The sequence below is a fragment of the Astyanax mexicanus genome, chromosome 21, assembly GCF_023375975.1.
Source record: "Astyanax mexicanus isolate ESR-SI-001 chromosome 21, AstMex3_surface, whole genome shotgun sequence".
NCBI classification, from domain to species: domain Eukaryota; kingdom Metazoa; phylum Chordata; class Actinopteri; order Characiformes; family Acestrorhamphidae; genus Astyanax; species Astyanax mexicanus.
Genome location: NC_064428.1, coordinates 34,339,871 through 34,360,289, shown reverse-complemented (window position 1 = coordinate 34,360,289; position 20,419 = coordinate 34,339,871).

Sequence of the window (20,419 nt, the reverse complement as noted above, 5' to 3'; positions counted from 1 at the left end):
AAGATTTATTTCATTACTTCAATCCAGTGTTGTATTCATTTTTCACCAAGATCTTGCAGCAGCATTGATGATGGTAGAGTCTGACCAACCGCTGCACAAAGCAGCTCTTCTCCATCCAGCACATCCCAAAGATTCTCAATGAGGTTAAGATCTGGACTCTGTGGTGAACTCTCTCTCAATCCATGGGTGAAAATGATGATCTCAACTTCAAACCTGCAGTCCAACTACAGCATCAACCCCACATCATTTACATTTACTCACGATACGTATGTTCCCAGAGCTCTTCATTACTAAGTAGAGCTAATGCTGTGTGTGTGTGTGTGTGTGTGTGTGTGTGTGTGTGTGTGATTGAGAGCTGTTTTGGTTTGCCGCCAGTGATTCTCTGGTTTGTCCTGCTGTGGTCCAGATGCGTGTTTTGAACTGGTTGTTGCTCTGGATCAGGTTTCCTTATGTTTATTGTTTTCTGCAGGCAGAGCTAACAAGGGAGAGAGAGAGAGAGAGAGAGAGAGAGAGAGAGAGAAAGAAATGTATCATCCTGAGGTTCTGTCTTCACCTCCAAACTCACACTTAAACTACTCTCTCAAGTACAAATACTTTATTATCTTCCTTAAAGAAGAACTCTGGTGTAAAATTAACTTTTGTTGTAGTAAAACATGATAAAAAGTTCTTACCTTTGATGAATAGCACACCTCCGTTCTCCCACAGCTTTCTGAGATCCAGAAATTTTAACAGTTTCTCCAAACACCCTTCAGACTGGGTGACACGGGACATAATTTACCCTGATAAATCACTTTTTACACCGTTATCCAGCTCAAAGCTGGAAGACCTCCTTACTAGAATCCGGAGAGCCCTGACATTTAAAACGAGGCATTAATTACTTAAAAAGTGCACAAGAAGCTTATTAAAATGCTCTGTTTATATCCTATAACGCTACTAGCGTCAGCTCCGAGCGCCGCCATTACTGTACTGATAATGACATAGACATATATATACATAGACTCCGCATAGCGTAGCAGCTGGCGCCAGGAGGCAGACTATGCGGAGTCTATGTATATATGTATATATATGTCTATGTTATTGTCAGTTCAGTGATGGTGGCACTCGGAGCTGTTACCTTTTTTAAAGACTTTTACTTAAGTAAAAGTAAAAAGCTTGAGTTGATTCTCCTTCAACTTCTACAGAAGTATTTTATTAAACACGAGTATCTACAATATACTTCTACCTACAGAGTAATGGATGTTTGAGTGAGTTCTGCAGTGTGAAATGCTGTGTTTAGTGTGTGAGTAAAAGCTCAGGCATCCCACAGCACACAGCTGCAGAGCCCACAGTGAGGGGAGCTGGACACTGTGTTTGTCTGTGTGTGTGTGTGTCTGTGTGTGTGTGTGTGTGTGTGTGTGTGTGTGTGTGTAAAAGCAGGAGGGCTGCAGAGTGAATCTGGTGGAAACCGATCAAAAGAAACTGTACATTTCTCTCAATAAATCAACTTAAATCAGGATAAAATGCCTAAAAATAAGATCAAAGTCCTTGTAGATCTCTGAATCAAACTTAATATACCACAGTTAGTTCCGACCCTGCAATGTGATTGGCTGAGAGGGGTTCTATGAGTGCCGTTATCAGCATGGGTTACCGGAATCCTCTGGTTTCTCAGTGTAGTGCTGTCAGACAGCATTTACTAGCGCTAACCGTGAGTTAGGTGCTAATGCTAATGCTGCTGCACCTAGCCTTAGTGGAAATCTGGAAATCTAAGCTTACTGTAAATGATACTTACCCAAATAAACAGTTTTCAGGAGAGAAATCTGTGTAGATTAACATCCAGCACTCGTTTAACTTTAAAGCTGATGTCTTTAAGTTTTGGGATTTGGGGGATTTAGACCTCTTGCATGCGCAAGAATCATTTTAAACTGAGTGGGTGTGGTGCGGTCTCCTTTCAGAGCAGAAGAATCCGATTCCAGGTTATGTTCAGTCAGAGAAAGAGTTTTTTTTTAGGTCAAAAATCTCTCTCCACAATTCAAACGCCAATCCAATATTCATCCCAGTTTTAGCACGGACTATATCATATTCCTTTTTGGCTTCAGAGCTTGCTTCATGTTTCTTTGGTTTTACTGAGTGAATGATCTACTGAGCTCTGAGGTTCCTCTTCTGAAGTCTCCATTGCTCCACCAGCCATTCGCGTTCAGTCAAACTGAGCCGGATCCTCTTTTAGAGGCTGTACGTGTGACGTAAGTACGTAAAGACGCGTGACGTGACCAGAAGAAGTGACCCGACACCCCAGGTTTTAGAATAGATATATATTAGGCTTAGCAGGGATGGTGGTTTCAGCACACTGGAACCATTAAAAACGAGAGGTTTACAGTTTTGTTTACTTAACTTATCTTTACTTAACTTAGTTACCCACCATCACCCAGTGGTAAGAACTGCTGAATTAGAAGGAAAACATGGCGACACCCCTGTTCCTTACTAGTGTCACATAATGCACCTTATAAGCTGGAGCGCCTTTTGTATGAAAATAGACCAGAAAATAGCCAGGGTCTGCTCACTAAACTGCAGTGTGAAACCAAAACTACCTGGACAAAATGTACAGAACACAGTGTAACAAACACATGAAACTTAATGCGGACACTCAGGTGAGATAATGCCCTGAATCTGATGATAACAGATGAGAAACCTGAGAAATACTGATATAATAGAGCTTCTTTAGTTTCATTATTCAGCTTATCCCCAGTCTCTTCTGGGAGTCGCTCTGTAGCTTTAGCTAATGATGAGCTTCGGCCAAAAACTACAAAAAGACACAGAGCTAATGTAACTTACTAATAATAGACGTTTATACCCAACAATGAGAAACAAAGTGTAAACAGAAACCAGGCTAACCAGTATGTTGAGATTCTGTCCAGGTTTGAAACATATATGTAGTATCTAAAGATCCTGAAGTATCCAGCAGTCTGGTCCTTCAGTTCCTCAGAAATGAGGGACACATTTCTTCCCTCAGTCTGGAGAATCCTTCAGTAAAGATAACGAGTGAAAAATGCAGCCTTCCTCCTCTCTAACCTTGGAACAGCATTTCAGACAGAGCCAGAATTCCCAAGAATGCAGAAGAAACATGATTAGCTAATATTAACATAACACATATGCACACCATGATATTATCACGATATGTTGCCCATAATAATGATGATATCACAATACTCTGATTCTGCAATACTCAATATATTGCAACACAATTCTCTATGATACTTCACTGCACTTGTGTTACTGTTGTAAATTAGTACATACCAGGAATTATTGATTTGGCGCAGTTGTTAAGTCCATCAAAAACTTAATGATGAAACTGGCTCTCATCAGGAACGCTCTATTTTGACTACATGATTCCTAATGTGTTCCTTCTTTGTCTGGCTGACATCAGCATTCATTTACAATGTTAGAGAAAAAAAAATGAAACTTTGAATGAGGGGGCTTCAAATGGTCTACGATCAGGACATCGCTGGTTCGAATCCCGGTCATGCAGCTTGCCATCAGCTGCCGGAGCCGCGAGAGAGCACAATTGGTCTTGCTCTCTCTGGGTGGGTACAGTAGATGGTGCTCTTTCCCCTCATCACTCTTAGGGTGTTGTGAATCAGCACAAGGCTGCGTCTGTGAGCTGATGTATCAGAACCGAGTCGCTGCGCTTTCCTCCGAGCGTTAGCGCTGTGATATAACAGCTAACCAGGTGGCATAATCGCTAAACTTGGAGGAAAAATAGGAGAAAAATAGAAATAAGTCTTACTATTTTAAGATTCTTGTATCTTATTGTACAATCTGTAAAAAGCTGATGTGAAATTGTACCAATATTCCAGTATTTTAGACCATTTTTAAATGCCGATAAGAGGACATATGGATCCCCTGCTCAGCTTCACTTCTTAGCTGCATTAGCTTCACTGTTTAACATCACTGTTTACATGTGATAATTAGTTAATGTGTGGATTTAAGGAAAGAGGAAGGACTGTTAGCTAATGATAAACACACACAGAAACCCAAATTTCTACACAGAATTAACATTTAACTACGAGGTAATTAATACCTTCTCTCAGTATTAAACATACTTGTAATTAGCGAGATTAGCATAGCATTCTGTCTGAATAATGAACCTTTTCTTTCACCACGTTCCTAAACTGTCTCAGAAGTCTCCATGCTGTAAAGGTTGCATGTCTGAGATCTGATTCAGCACGATGTTCAGAGCAGTGATGTCCTCCTGCATTCTTGTGGCCTTTTAAAGGAATAGTTTGGTGACAGATCACACTTACACAGTTTCTCCACATTGTTTTAAACGCAGTCACTCAGCCAGAGCTTACAGGAACAAGAGACATACAAAACACATGTGGTTAGCAGTAATATAACACATGAAACTTGAAGGCTATGTTCAGACTAACAACCCAAATCTGATTTAGTCAGGTCAAGTAGTTTTATTGTCAATACTGCATATGTACAGGACATACAGAGAATTGAAATTACGTTACTCTCCTTCCCAATTTTACAGCAAGTACAGATAATAGATATAATAAAGGAGAATGGGAGACACTATGTGTACAATACAGCAGGGACACAAATAGACATACATGAGACAAAAACAAGGTGCAGTGGTGTGGGGGAGAAATAGATATATAAATATAAGTAAAAAAAGAAATAGATAAATAATATAAAAGAGTGGGAGACACTATATGTATAATACAACAATGGAGGATCTAGACTGAATTAGATTGATTTGATTAAAGATAGAAAGCCTGGACAGCAAAAGTCACATAAAATCCTTTTTTTTTTCTGTCAGATTTGTTTTACATATGCATGTCAGTCTGGATGTTTTGGATGCTCAAATTGACTTGAATTGAGGGTCCTATCATCCATCCTGCACAAGGCAGGTAGCAATGCTCATTGCTTTTAACTTTTAATATCCAACCACCTTTAGACAGCCTGTACCTGTTTATGTAACCTTATTCATTTTAAACTTTTATTTTTTATTTTAGTTCTTCTCTTAGTTCTTTTATTTCCTTTTTATGTATTTCCTTTTTTTAGGTTTTACACTATTGCATTTTAACTTATGTTAATTTTCTTTTATTATTATTATTATTATTATTATATTTTTTATCTATTTTTACCTCTTATTACTGTTATTTTAAATGATTAAATGTAGTTATTATGTTCTTTGTCATGTCAATCCCTGTTTTTGTAAACGCTCAGCTACACTGAAAATAAGCGTTGTCCTCAATGTACTTCTGAGTCAAGATAAAGGTTGATTGATTATTTGCTATCTTACACCCTATCGACAGTCTATTTTCATGCCCTGTTCCCGCGCCATTAAAATAGTGTCAGAGTTTCAGAATAAATCTACACTGATGGACGTGGTGGTCTTGAAGAGGATAAAATACTCCTAAATAAGCAAATACCAGAGTTAAGGATTTGGCGCCTTTTCAAAGTGCCATCAAAAACATTATGATGATGAAACTGGCAATCATCAGGAATGCCCCAGGAAAGCAAAAACAAGAGTCATCATTCCTTTTCAGAGCCAGGTGTTTAACAGCACGATGCTTAGTGATAAAATAGACTTTGCACAGGGTGTAAGACATTTTAAACATTTATATTATAAACCTCTGATTAAAGCATACAAATACTTGATTTTGCTTCCATTTATATCCAGTTATTTGGAAATAACTAATAGATAAATAAACAAATAATAGAAGTGATGATCAGTGTTCATCATGAGACTAGATGTCAGCATCAGTACATTTAAAAGTTCACTAAAAGCTTGTGGACTCCTATTCTTTTGTTAAAATTCAGTTACTTTAAGTTTCACCCATTGCTGACATGCAGATGTGTAAAAGTACACAAACACAGCTTGTTTAGTACCTGTAGAGAAGTGCTGCCAATAGAATAGGACTCCAAACCAATAGGACTCCAATCCAATACGATTAAAACCAATTTGACTCGAATCCAATACGACTAAAACCAATAGGACTCCAATCCAATACGACTAAAACCAATATGACTCCGAACCAATATGACTCCAATCGAATAGGACTCCAAACCAATATGACTCCAATCCAATACGACTAAAACCAATATGACTCCGAACCAATACGACTACAACCTATAGGACTCCGAACCAATAGGACTCCAATCCAATAGGACTCCAAACCAATATGACTCCAATCCAGTACGACTAAAACCAATATGACTCCGAACCAATATGACTCCAATTGAATAGAACTCCAAACCAATACGACTCCAATCCAATACGACTCCAATCCAATACGACTAAAACCAATATGACTCCGAACCAATATGACTCCAATTGAATAGAACTCCAAACCAATACGACTCCAATCCAATACGACTAAAACCAATAGGACTCCAATCCAATACGACTAAAAAACAATATGACTCCGAACCAATATGACTCCAATCGAATAGGACTCCAAACCAATACGACTCCAATCCAAGACGACTCCAATCCAATACGACTAAAACCAATAGGACTCCAATCCAATACGACTACAACCTATAGGACTCCGAACCAATAGGACTCCAATCCAGTAGGACTCCAAACCAATATGACTCCAATCCAGTAGGACTCCAAACCAATACGACTCCAATCCAATACGACTCCAATCCAATACGACTCAAATTCAATAGGACTCCAAACCAATAGGACTCCAAACCAATAGGACTCCAATCCAATAGGACTCCAAACCAATATGACTCCAATCCAGTAGGACTCCAAACCAATACGACTCCAATCCAATACGACTCCAATCCAATACGACTAAAACCAATAGGACTCCAAATCAATAGGATCCCAATCCAGTAGGACTCGGCTGATTGACTACATTTGTGGTAGGAGTTGAGATCAGACTCCTGGCTGAGCTGCTTGTTTTGTAGATTTGGACAGATAAGTGTTTATATGGTCAGTATAGTAAGTTCCCCACACAATCCCACAGAGTTTATCCCGTCACACGTCTTGCTAAATCAAACCAACGAGACGCTGCCTGAGCGACGGCCTGACGCTCGGCCTCCGGATTTACTGTGAAAACATCAAACCGCACAGCATCTGTCTGTCTTTCAGCACATCTGTACACACCGGTTTCTCTGTGCTGTAAGCGCAGTCTGGATCATTCTGGAAATTAAAGCCTGTGTATACTTTGGATTTAAACTGTCGTACGTCTGTCAGCTCTCAATTTCTTATAAATACAGGTTTTAACAGGCACAGCTATGCAGAATCTGAAGAGTTCATCCATATGGAATAACTGAGATTCTCTAGCTTTTATTTATTTATTTATTTATTTATTTATCTATCTACACTACAGAAAAAAAAAATCTGATTAAGTGAAATGTTCTAATTTTAAGGCAAAATATTCCTTATTTTAAGTGATTTTAATCAAAATAAGGGCAGAAAGTCAGCAATCAAGTTATTCTGGTCCTTATATCCAAATTTAAGACAAAAAATCAGTACTCAGATTCTACTTGCTTTTTGTAAGAAATCTCACAAAAAAATTGCTTACCCCATCAGCAGATTTTTTTTTGCCTAATATAAGCATATACATCTCAATATTTGGTGGAATAACCCTGGTTTTTAATCACAGTTTTTTTTCATGCATCTTGGCATCATGTTCTCCTCCACCAGTCTTACACGCTGCTTTTGGATAACTTTATGCTGCTTTACTCCTGGTGCAAAAATTCAAGCAGTTCAGTTTGGTTTGATGGCTTGTGATCATCCATCTTCCTCTTGATTATATTTCAGAGGTTTTCAATTCGGTAAAATCAAAGAAACTTCTTTTTAAGTGCTCTCTTATTTTTTTTTACACATATTTTGTCTAGTTTTTGCCAATGTATTGTTTGCAGTGTCTTTATTTTTAACTTGTATGAAGTATATATGAAATAAAAATTTGAAATGAGTTTTCTAATGTTGTTCTAATGTAGTTCCTTCAGGTTTCTAAAGTGGGAATCTTCTACAAGGTGCAGAAAATGTTTCATAAAACTCTTTGCTAATGTTCATTTTAAATCAGTTTTAATAGAAAGAGCCAAGCCAACCAAACATATAACATCTCCAGCTTATATGTTATGACTACAATAACCACAATACCAGTCACAACCCTTTTTATTCAGTGTGGTAAATCCAGACTATGAATGAGTGTAAAAAGGTTAACCTTTTATCTGAGTAGCTTGCAGATTCTTAGGCTGGTAACTCTTATTTTTCCTTTTCTAGGGTGATCCTGATGAGTGCCAGTTCCATCAATTTTTTTTTCATGTTTTTGGAGGTCTTTGCCGTGACTTTCAAAGTTTTTGAAATTCTTCTTTTCAGATCGACTGACCTCCATTTTTACATAATGTCATTTTTTTCTTTATTTAGTTGAGTAGTTGTTGCTTCTCATAATCTGGATTAGAACATTACTCAAATGTTCACTATTCACTGTATACCTGTAACTCTACCTCTTCACTACTTTACTTTAACTGATGCTCTCAAACACATTATTAAGAGACAAGAAATTCCAGTAGTTAACTCTTGATGAGTTCAGCACAGCTGTTAACTGAAAGCCTGAATTCCAGGAGACGCTGCCTCATAAAACTGACTGATAAAATCCAGCAGAGATGTGCAAAACTGTCTAATCTAAGCAAGATGTGCTACTTTGAAGAATCTAAAATAAAAATCTTCATAGTTTGAATAAGTTTAGCATTAATCTAAACTTTTACCTGTTACTGTATAGTTAAACTCTTCACTGTCATGCAAAGGCCTTGTATCTTCCAGAATGGAAAGTATTCATGTTTTAAAGTGTGTGTAATCTTGCAGTTATTCTCTACACTTATGAATCATCTGACTCTGGGTTTGGAGGACAAACCCTACCTTTCTCAAATCCGGCAGAAATGAAACAAATTCCAAAAATCTCTCAACAGAAAAGAGCAGCATTGTTTTTTCTGTAGCAGTTCTTGTTAAATTTATGAAGCGTAGATTACAGTTAGAGGAAAATGATGAAACTGAGCAGACGGGGCTTTTAGAAAATTCTCAAGCTGAACATGTTGGTCTTCTGAGAGTTGCGTGTGTTTGTCTTGAGATCAGGTTTGGACAGATTTTGCGAGTCTGCTCTGCTGGATCAAGAACACTGATATTAAACTCACTGACAAATATAATAAAGCACCAAGAAGCTGATATATGTGAATGTAATGATAATATATGTAAGTTATCACAATATTACAGTGAAAGGAGTAGTTTATTGTGGAAAACTGGAGCTGGATACAGTAGAAAGGAAGATGAGATACGTTGGTTGGGTATGGTGGTGGTTCTACAGGTTCCGTATGGCATCCTGCAGAACATTTACCCTCAGATGTTGCTGCAGCCGGGCCTGTAGATCCTGCTATACACTCCAGCATCTCAACTGCTCCCATAAATCCTGGAACTAACGTCCAACTGAAAGTCAACAGAATGTCTATTAAATGCAACTTAACGCTATGTTAATTGTAGATAATTCTCTATAGAACCTAACTTTACACCTAATCCTAACCCTGGACCTAACCTCAACCATTAATCAACCCATAAAACTCAACCCAAACCTTAACAATTAATCAACCATAAAACCCAACTCTAACCCAAACCCTATCACCAACCATTAATCAATCCTAAAACCCAACCCTAACCCAAATCCTAACCTCAACCATTAATCAACCCTAAAACTCAATCCAAGCTTGAGCGATTATTCAACCTTAAAACCCAACCCTAACCCAAACCCTAAACTCAACCAATAATCTACTCATAGACCCAACTCTAACCCAAACCCTAACCCCAACCATTAGTTACCCTAAAACCCAACTCTTACCCAATCCATAACCCCAACCATTAATCAACCCTAAAACCCAACTCTAAGCCAACCCCTATCCCCAACCATTAATCAACCCTAAATCTCAACCCTACTTAAACTCAACCATTAATCAACCCTAAAACCCAACTCCAACCCAACCCATATCCCCAACCATTAATCAACCCTAAAACCCAACCCTAACCCAAACCCTAAACTCAACCATTAATCAACCCTAAAACCCAACTCCAACCCAACCCATATCCCCAACCATTAATCAACCTTAAAACCCAACCCTAACCTAAACTCAATCATTTATCAACCCTAACCCAAACCCTAAATTCAACCATTAATCAACCCTAAAACCCAACCCAAGCCTTAACAATTAATCAACTCTAAAACCCAACCCTAACCCAAACCCTAAACTCAACCATTAATCAACCCTAAAACCCAACCCTACCATCAACCATTAATCAATCCCAAAACCCAACTCCAGCCCAAACCCTAAACTCAACCATTAATCAACCCTAAAACCCAACCCTAACCTAAACTCAATCATTTATCAACCCTAACCCAAACCCTAAATTTAACCATTAATCAACCCTAAAACTCAACCCAAGCCTTAACAATTAATCAATCCTAAAACCCAACCCTAACCCAAACACTTAACTCAACCATTAATCAACCTAATAAAACCCAACTCTAACCTTAACCAAAAATTAACCCTAAAACCCAACTCTAACCCAAACCCCTGACTCTAATGTCTGATGTCTAATGTCTGATGCACAGTTACGGAGTTTGTTAATTGTGTATAATGTTTGTGTAGAGTAAGTGTATAGTACTGTAGGGAGGCTGTGTTTACTGTTGGCTTTGGTAATTCCACACACTGATGAGTTCTCCTCCTCAAACAGAAATCAGCTTAACATGTGTATAGGTGTACACACTCAAATACACACACACACACACATACACACACATACACACACACTCAAACACTCACTCACACACAAATACAAACGAAAGACATCCTCATTTTACTCAGTAAAGCCTAAAATAGCATAACACACTGGTTTGAATTGATTTAAATTAACGTGTGTAATCTGAACATTCAGGTACAGAAAACAAATCAGATTCACCCAACTGCATTTATAGTACACTCTTACTTATAGAAAATAGGTTAGATTGTAACACACAGATTGCAGGAAGCTATCAAATTAGATTATTTGATGTGTTATAAAGAAATCTGATTTCAACACGTGTAATCTAAAGTCACTTTGAACGATATAATTTAGGGAACTAATCAGATTTGATAATTTGTAATCTGAACAGTCAGATTTACGCAACAATTCAGATTTGTTCATTTGTAGTCTGAACACTACATATGATCTTTTTTTTTTTACTTTTCACATTTTGGAGACTAAACAAATTTGAGACACAAATCTGAGTTGACAAATCAGATCAGATCAGTGTAAATCCATGTGAATCCAGTCAGAATACTCAGTGAAAGTGTGACGCACTGATTCAGATGATTCAGATGATTCAGATGATTCAGATGAGGGCATTGTTTCCCCATCAATAGATCACAGTAAATTACATCAATCTGATCTCTGCCAGGACTGAACACAGTGTAGAGTACAGGGCTGGATGTGGGGATGGGGTGCAGTGTCATTTATTTATGTGGAAATGATCCTCGACTTTAGGATCAAGTCAATTCATCAGTTTTCCAGCAGCTTTTAACACCTTTAAACCTCCTAAACCTCATAAAAACACAGAGCCCTGTAGTGTCTAAGAGGCCAGTGTGTGTGTACTGTAAGTGTGTGTGTACTGTAAGTGTGTGTGTACTGTAAATGTGTGTGTGTAAGTGTGTGTCGTGTGCCAACTATTTGTTGTGTCTGGCTCCTCTCAAACCATTTCATCTCCCAAAGCATTTATAGTACACTCTTATTTATAGGAAATAAGTTAGATTGTAACCCACAGATTGCAGGAAGCTATCAAATTAGATTATTAGTTGTGTTATAAAGAAATCTGATTTGATCTTGTGTAATCTAAAGTTACTTTGAACACTAACATTTAGGAAACTAATCAGATTTGATCATTTGCAGTCTAAACAAGAAATCAGATTTAATAATATGCATTATCTAAACAGTCAGATGTAATCAGAAGTAACAAGATGGATCTAATCATTTGCACTTTGAACATTAGCATTTAGACAACTAATCCTGTTCGAAAATGTGTAATGTGAACAGTCAGATTTAGGCAACAAATTAGATTTATTATTTTGCACCCTGAACTAAACAGATTTGATCATTTGTAATCTGAACATTTAGATCTATAAAAAATCTGATTTGATCATTTTTAATCCAAATACCAATCAGATTTGATCATTTGTAGTCTGAACATTTAGATCTATAAAAAATCTGATTTGATCATTTGTAATCTAAACATTTAGATCTATAAAAAAAATCTGATTTGATCATTTGTAATCTAAATACCAAATCAGATTTGATCCTTTGTGATCTAAACATTTAGATCTATAAAAAAATCTGATTTGATCATTTGTAATCTGAATACCAAATCAGATTTGATCATTTGTAATCTGAACAGTCAGATTTAGGAAAAAATCAGATTTATTCGTTTGCATCTTGAACTAAACAGATTTGATCATTTAGATCTATAAAAAAATCTGATTTGATCATTTGTAATCTAAATACCAAATCAGATTAGATCACTTGTAATCTGAACAGTCTGAACAGTCAGAAACCTCCTAAACCTCATAAAAACGTTCTGAACAGCCTGAAGAGTCCTGCTCTACTGAAATCAGTGGAGGAGACTCCAGGGCCCTGTAGTGTTTAAGAGACCAGTGTGTGTGTACTGTAAGTGTGTGTGTACTGTAAGTGTGTGTGTACTGTAAGTGTGTGTGTACTGTAAGTGTGTGTGTGTATAAGTGTGTGTCGTGTGCCAACTATTTGTTGTGTCTGGCTCCTCTCAAACCATTTCATCTCCCAAAGCAAAGAGACACAAAGAGCCGCAATTAATACTGCCTTCTCCTCAAACAGCCCCCCCGAGCCCAGGAGCCCACAGTGGGGTTATCCACCACCGATCAGAAAAACTGCTCTGAGATCTGACTGTTTTTACTGGGGGGTTTCATGAGGCTGAATTCAGAACTGCATTTATTGGTTGTGCCCACAAACATTTAAAACCCTGCATTCAGAACAAAACAAGACATCGCTCAAACTTTCTCCTCTGTGTGAGAAAAAATATATATTTTTTAATGTCTGAACTCTCAGATTTCTGTCTCCTTTAACCCTCCTATTATCTTTGGGGTTAATTTGACATTTTCAGTGTTTGAAGTCTCTAAAATTTTTTATTTTTATTCAGATTTATTGTCTTTTCTTATATATAATGAGGTCAACAGGTAAAAAAAATAATGTAAAGGCTGTTTTATAAACATAAAACGTAAGAAATGTTGATATTTCAAACACATTTTTGTGTGGTAATAATGTTGAGGTCACTATGACTTCTGTTTTATATTCTTTCTCTAAATGTCGCTTCACTCGAGGCTCTAACGTGAAGACACAATACTTATAATATTTATATAATACTAATAAAACTAATAATTTTAACAATGCCAGAACCGCTGATAATTAATCAAATAAAGATTATAAAGTAATTAGTGAATAGACTTTGCTAACTATCTTTATATTATAATAATTTTCTAGAGGTTTAAATTGCTGGAATCATACTGATCTAGAGAATAAAGTAGCCTTGCCTGGGCTTCTGGGGATACAGCCCCGAATGATTATCCAGTAGCCCCGAATCTTTTCACTCAGCTCAGCTGTTCTATTAATGAGGAGACAGGCCACTGACTGCTGTGTGAATGTGAAATCTCGTAACGCCAATCACGGAGCAGGTTCTAGGAAAAAGTTCCACCTTTCAGGAGAAACAGCCAATCAGCTTGCTGGTTTTGCGGAGTGCGGAGGAGATGAAAAATCATCTTTTTTGTACATTATTGAGTCGAACATTATAAACTGAACATGTTTCTTTTTTTTAATCAGTTATCTTAACTTTAGAATTAGCTAGATAGGTAGTCAAGGTTTGAGAAAAAAATATATATGTAATGTTCAAATTGCTCTGATGTACCAGATCAGCCAATAACTATTTCATTTTTTAAATTGTGTTTATTCATTTTAAATTGCAGGACTTACTGTAAGCTATAAAGAATGAAAATTCATTTAGCTAACTAATTTAGAATTTAGTACAATACTTTATGTTGGCAGTTTAAAGCAGTTTCTTAACCCACCAACAGTCATTTTGCAGAATTTGTGCAATTTTAAATCCATTGAATAAAAAAAATAGTGTTAAACATATATCAGTATACTATATAAATAATTAACTGGGAGGATCCGGGTCTTTACATAGCCAGGCAACACCCCTGTGTTCAGGTAAAATTCTTTGCATATTACTATCTTGGCAACAGAAAACACAGGTGCTCCACTGACTGAATACAACCTAGACAGACATCAACAGTCAGACGTTCATTGTTATCTGCACAAACCCAACTTTTACATTAACAATAAGCAGAATACAAACTATAATATCATTGATGTTCCCAGGTCTGCTTCCTCTGCTGAGATGTGCAAAAGAGCTGCGCCATGAAAATAGCAATATGCCAAAGTCAGAGCTCGCCTGGCTCCTAAGGGAAATGATGAGCAAGAGACACTCTGATTGGTTTATTTCATGTTTTGCCCAAAATGAACCACACTCCTGATTACTTCAAATAATTAGTACATACCTTTTGTATGTTTTGAGCCGTGCAAAGTGTACTTTTCCTGCCGTTATGATAGCAAAGACACACTGATACGCCCTAAATCAAGCTGCACGGTGCACAGTTGATGGCTTGCCTATAGATCATTAAAATAGGGCCAATTATATTAACACTAACGTATAGGCAACTAGTCAGATTTGGTCATTTGTGATATGAACACTTGGATTTAAGAGAAAAATCCAATTTGATTGTTTGTAATCTGAAAACTAAGATACTAAGATACTAAGACTCGCTGTTTGGTTTATTTTATGTGGTTTTATTGGTTTATTTTATTTTAAATGTTATTTACATGTTTTGTTTTATATTTAAGCAAACTGTTTAATGTTCCCAATAAAAACTTAAGGAATTATCATTAAAAACATAAAATAATTCAAAAAACTGTTGGAGGGCGCATGTGCAGTGTCAAAATGAACTTGAGTAAAAGTAAAATTACCTTATTTTAAAAATACTTAACTACAGTAATGTGAGTAAATGTAATTCGTTACTTTCCACCTCTGGTCAGGATAACATCTAGTACTGCAGGGCAAAATACAGGGGAAAGTTTTCTTCATGTTTACCAACAGTAGCGACTTTTATTAAGAGATTAAGATCAGTTCAGGGGAACTGTGGAGGTCAAGATTAGATCTGTTTTTATTCTGGTAAAACCAGCAAATTAAAAAAACCTTCGACTGCCAAGAACTTGCATGGACGTATGGTTGAGTCAGGGGGGCGGTGTACCGTTCCACTCTGCAGCATTTCCTGCACAAACACTCCTTTAATGTTCATCAAAGAGTCATAAGAAAGAAAGAAACATGGAATTTTATCACTGATTTCTTATGCAATTAAATCATCATCACAGCAGTGCTACAAAACCTAAGCTCTGGATTTTTCAGGGTTACATTTAGGCTCTAAATTGTATTTGGTCACATTTAGTTTCAGAATTTGAATAGCCTTGATTTAAAACAAACGCTGTGCAATTTTCCCAATTCTTGTAATGTAGGGTCAGGTTTTGCACTTGTTCAAAGCATGCACACACACATGTGATTACAGGCCTCCCTGGTCACACTCTTTCTCTCTCTCTCTCTCTCTCTCTCTCTCTTCTCTTTTCTCTGCAGATCTGGTTGGTTGCGTAAGAGCAGCAGCTGGGCGAGTGACACTCAGGTCAGAGTTAGAAAGCGAAGGAGTGACTGTGAGAACTTTTATACACACCAACACTCAGCACGACCTTACTGTAACTCCTCACCCAGAGAGAGAGAGAGAGAGAGAGAGAGAGAGAGAGGGAGAGAGAGAGAGAGAGAGAGAGAGAGAGAGAGAGAAGGAGAGAGAGACTTTGACTTTAAGTACCTTTAATTTACCATTTTTTTACATAAAAACAGTGGCTACAAAAGCCTAAAAAACAGGAAAAATTTTAAAATAAAAATATTTCAAAACTCACACATTTAGTACAAAACCACTACATTCATCAGGTTCACAAATTAAACTCCCCACTCCCCACACAGCAAAAAAATAATCCACATCATCAATGAGGCTGTAGTAAGTGAATTCTACCACCAATCTCTTCATCACCAAACCTCTGACCATCAAGACTGGATCAGTGCTTCCACGTCCCTTAATCCGATTTTTCCTGGTGCACCAGATTGCCAATTTAGCAGCTCCATACAAGAAGTTAAAAGTAAAATAATCACTTTATTCCTGTTTGCAACTGAATTTTTAGGGCCATAGATAAAAGATCCAATAGCAAATCTGATCCCCCAGTTCTTTAATAAAACCAAGAGTGGACAAGATCCCAGGCCAAGTGCCTGTTGGTGAACAAGATCCCATGAACGAGTCTCCACTGAAGAGACTGAAGGGAGAGAGAGAGAGACAGAGAGAGAGAGAGAGAGAGAGAGAGAAGGGAAAGAAATAAAACATGTATTTTTTGGGTGCATTTGGGGGTACCACTTTAAAATAAGACTACCTTTATAAAGGGTTTATAAATGGTTTACAATTAGTTTATTAATGGTTAGTAATTAGGCTATAAATGCCTTAAAAAAGATAATTAATAACCAGTTATAACACATACGTAGAAAAAGCAACAATGACCTGTTGTTTGCCAAATAGTGAACTATATTACACAGCCATCTATATTGTTGCCCTTTCTACGTATGTGTTATAACTGATTATTAATGATTTTAAGGCATTTACAACCTAATTAGTAACCATTAATAAACTCATTGTAAACCATTTATAAACCCTTTATAAAGGTAGTCTTACTTTAAAGTGGTACCCATTTGGGTTTAATTCTCGCATATTCCATATCGCGTATCTTGGCAACGAAAAACACAAGTGCCCCAGTGACTGAATAAAACCTAGACAGACGTCAACAGTTTTCTTTGTGTGTCTTAAATCTCATCATTTTGTGGAATAACTCTTTATTATAATATTTATTGTTATTATAAGCAGCTGAAAATAAGTATTTAGTATAGTTTAGTAAATCAGTTTTGTTATTAGTTGGAATATTATTGGCCCTGATTAAAATACTGAAAGGCATAGGCTGCTCTGAGTGTCAGGTTTTTAGGATCTACATGTATCCTAGAGGTGTGATTATTGATTATCAAGATGAATAAATCCACCTGATGCTGTTTCTCCATGTATTTTATCAAAGTAATAATTCATAAGCCATGTAATGAACTCAAATCATCAATATTCTTATGCTTATATCACTCATAAACACTCTATTCTAACCATTTTTGTAAAGATATCTTAGGTGTGAATATATTTAAAGTCTATACATTCAAAAATATGTAAAAAAGGCTTCCTTTTACATTTTAAATGATTATATTTTTGAGCAGCCGCATGTCTTCTGGAGTAAAAGAGATCAGGGCATGTTTCTGTCTGATATAATTACTGCGTTATAAGACCTGAAAATAAAGAGAAACTGACAAAAACAGAGACAAAAAAACACTCCAAAACCACCTAGAGTTGAAAGGGTTAAGAACTGTGCTGGGTCACGGCCGAGTTCAATCAGAATTCAGCGTATTTTTATGGTAGAGTTGAGTCAGAGAGCAGGGAAAGCACCTCGGTGTAAGAGTGAGCGTTTCCCAGGCTGCTCCACACCCACTGCTGTGTGATGGTGATGGAAGTGAGGGAAGTGAAAGACAGTCATCTTAATGAAGACACTGATAATAGGAGATGGTGAAAGGGACGACAGGATCACACGACACGTAAGGTGATATCACTGATTTCATCAGAACCCTGGATGATGCGTCACATCGGTGATGTTCAGTTGGGCAATAGTGAGCTCTAAAGAATGTGGGGGATAAAACTGTGGGATTTTAACTTTTAAATTTAGGAATTTATCAAAATGAAGACCTTCTGTATTATTTAGTAGATTAATGTAAAGTTTAAGAAGGTGTTTGGTCTATCTATCTATCTATCTATCTATCTATCTATCTATCTATCTATCTATCTATCTATCTATCTATCTATCTATCTATCTCAGTCTCTTGTTCTCTCTTGATCATTCTCTCGCTCTTTCTCTCTCTATGTCTCTACCCCCTCTTTCAGCTTCTTTCTTTTTTTCTTTATCTCTCTCTCTCTTCTCTGTCTCTCTGTATTAAAAAGTTCTCCCTCTCTTTCTTTTTTTGATCATTCTTTCTCTATTTTCACTTTGTGTAAATTTCATTATCTCTTTCTTTTTTTGACTGTTTTCTTTCTTTCTTTCTTTCTTTCTTATATTTCCCTCCCTCGCTCTGTTTTGCTGTCTATATATCTATCCTTCTCTCCACCTCTCATTCTCTTTTTTTGTCCAAACCTTTCTTTTCCTTGTTGTCTTTCTGAATCTCATTTTCTTTCTCCCTTTTTCTTTTCTCCCTCCCTCTTTACTTTTTACCACTTTACTCTGTCTGTCCCTCTCTCGCTCTTTATCTCTCCACCCCTTCTCTCCCTCTCTCTTGTTCTTCCTTTGTTTTTCCTCTCTACAATCTCTTTCTGTATTCAGTCTCTATTCCTCTCTCTCTCTCTCTCTCTCTCATCTTCTGTCTCTGTCACTCTCTCACTCTATTCAGTCTAAGGCTGTCTTTCCCTCATTAGTCCATCCTCCTCTTGTCCCCAGTTTGTATTATTATCTCTCTCTCTCCCTCTCTCTCTCTCTCTCTCTCTTTCTGCCCTGGGGAGGAGGGGAGGCGGGGCAGTAGTGTGTGTGTGTGTGTGGGGGGGGGGGGGTATTGGGGGTGTTCCGCCTTCCAGAGCCATCATCTATTCATGGCCCCTCTTTAAAGGCAGCGAGACACAGCTGTTCCAATTTCAGAATAAAGACCCCCCCCCCACCTCTCCGTTCCACGAGACCCCGTCCCGTCCTGCTATAGGGTCCCGCCTTCCTCCCCCACCACTGCATCTCTTACACTGACACTGTCCTGTAACCCCCCTACACCCCCCCAGTCTACAGTACATCTATTACCTTTTATTCATTAGATATGATTCAGTCAGTTTGATTCGTTCGGAAAATGATTCCCTGAATCAAATTTCTAATTCCATATAGACAATTTAATCAGTTCACGTAGACTTTTTAACCTATTCAATACCCATTTTACAGATTATACCCATTATCCCATTCTAAAATCAATGCAGTTCAATCACCATTCTCACCAGTACACATTTCCATACCCCAGTAAAGGCCCAGTAAAGAGATTAATGGTATAAACTGGTGTACTGGAAGCCAACGTAGACCAACACCCAACACTGCTCAGTTATCTCCCAAACCAGCTGTCATTACAGATGCGCCTTCCTCCGTTCCAGTACAACCAGCTCTGGGATTACACTGGGGTCCCAGCTGATGAATAATACATGAGCGGAGCTGATTAACTGGGCTTTAAAACAGGCAGGTTAGGCTGAGGGTCTTGGGAATAAGGCCGTCGCGGTGCGAGGACGTTCTGGACGTTCTGGATGTTCTGCAAAGAAACAAAGCTTAATTGAACTGATGCAGCTTAATCGACCAATCAGATTCCTAACATGGCTTATTCACACTGTCCTGTACTGATCCACTTCTCCTCCGTCCTGTAGATCAATGATTATACAATTATCTGAAAGCAGAAATATCATGTTAGTGTTCTGCAGAACAACAATGGCTGTTGAAAGAAGTGTAATGGGAGAGTAATGCTCTCAAATCTGTAGATAGTGGGATCTGGTTCAGTGTAGATCATGATCTTGGCTGATTAAAATACAGTGTCAGAACAGTGACTAACGCCAACGTTAATTTGATGTAGGATAGTGACAACAACTGATGTTGAAAGACGTGATTTTATGTAATCAAAATACAATCCAACATCTTCCAGACGTCTCATGATACCATCATACTGACATGAAATACCAACCTTTAGTTTCAGTGAGGTAAATAATCCAAATTTTATATAACCAAAATTCAATACCTCTCTAACGTTGGAGCTTGATGTTAATCCAGTGTCAGTTTTTGATTGGAATGCTACTTCCAGTCAAAATTTAACGTCTGTCTAATGTTTGCGCTTGATTTAAACCCAATGTTGATTTTGTCAGATGTGTGACTTCATTTTCCAACTAATATTTAACATCTTTCTAATGTTTTCACTTGATTTTAACCGAAGGTTGATTTTGTCAGATGTGTGACAATGCTTTCCAACTAAAATTTAACGTCTATTTAATGTTGACACTTGATGTTAACCCAAAGATGATTTGGCAGACAAATGACTTTGTTTTCCTACTAAAATTTAACGTCTATCCAACTTTGGCGCTTGATGTTAACCGAATGTGGATTTTGTCAGATATATGACATCGTTTTCCAACTAAAATT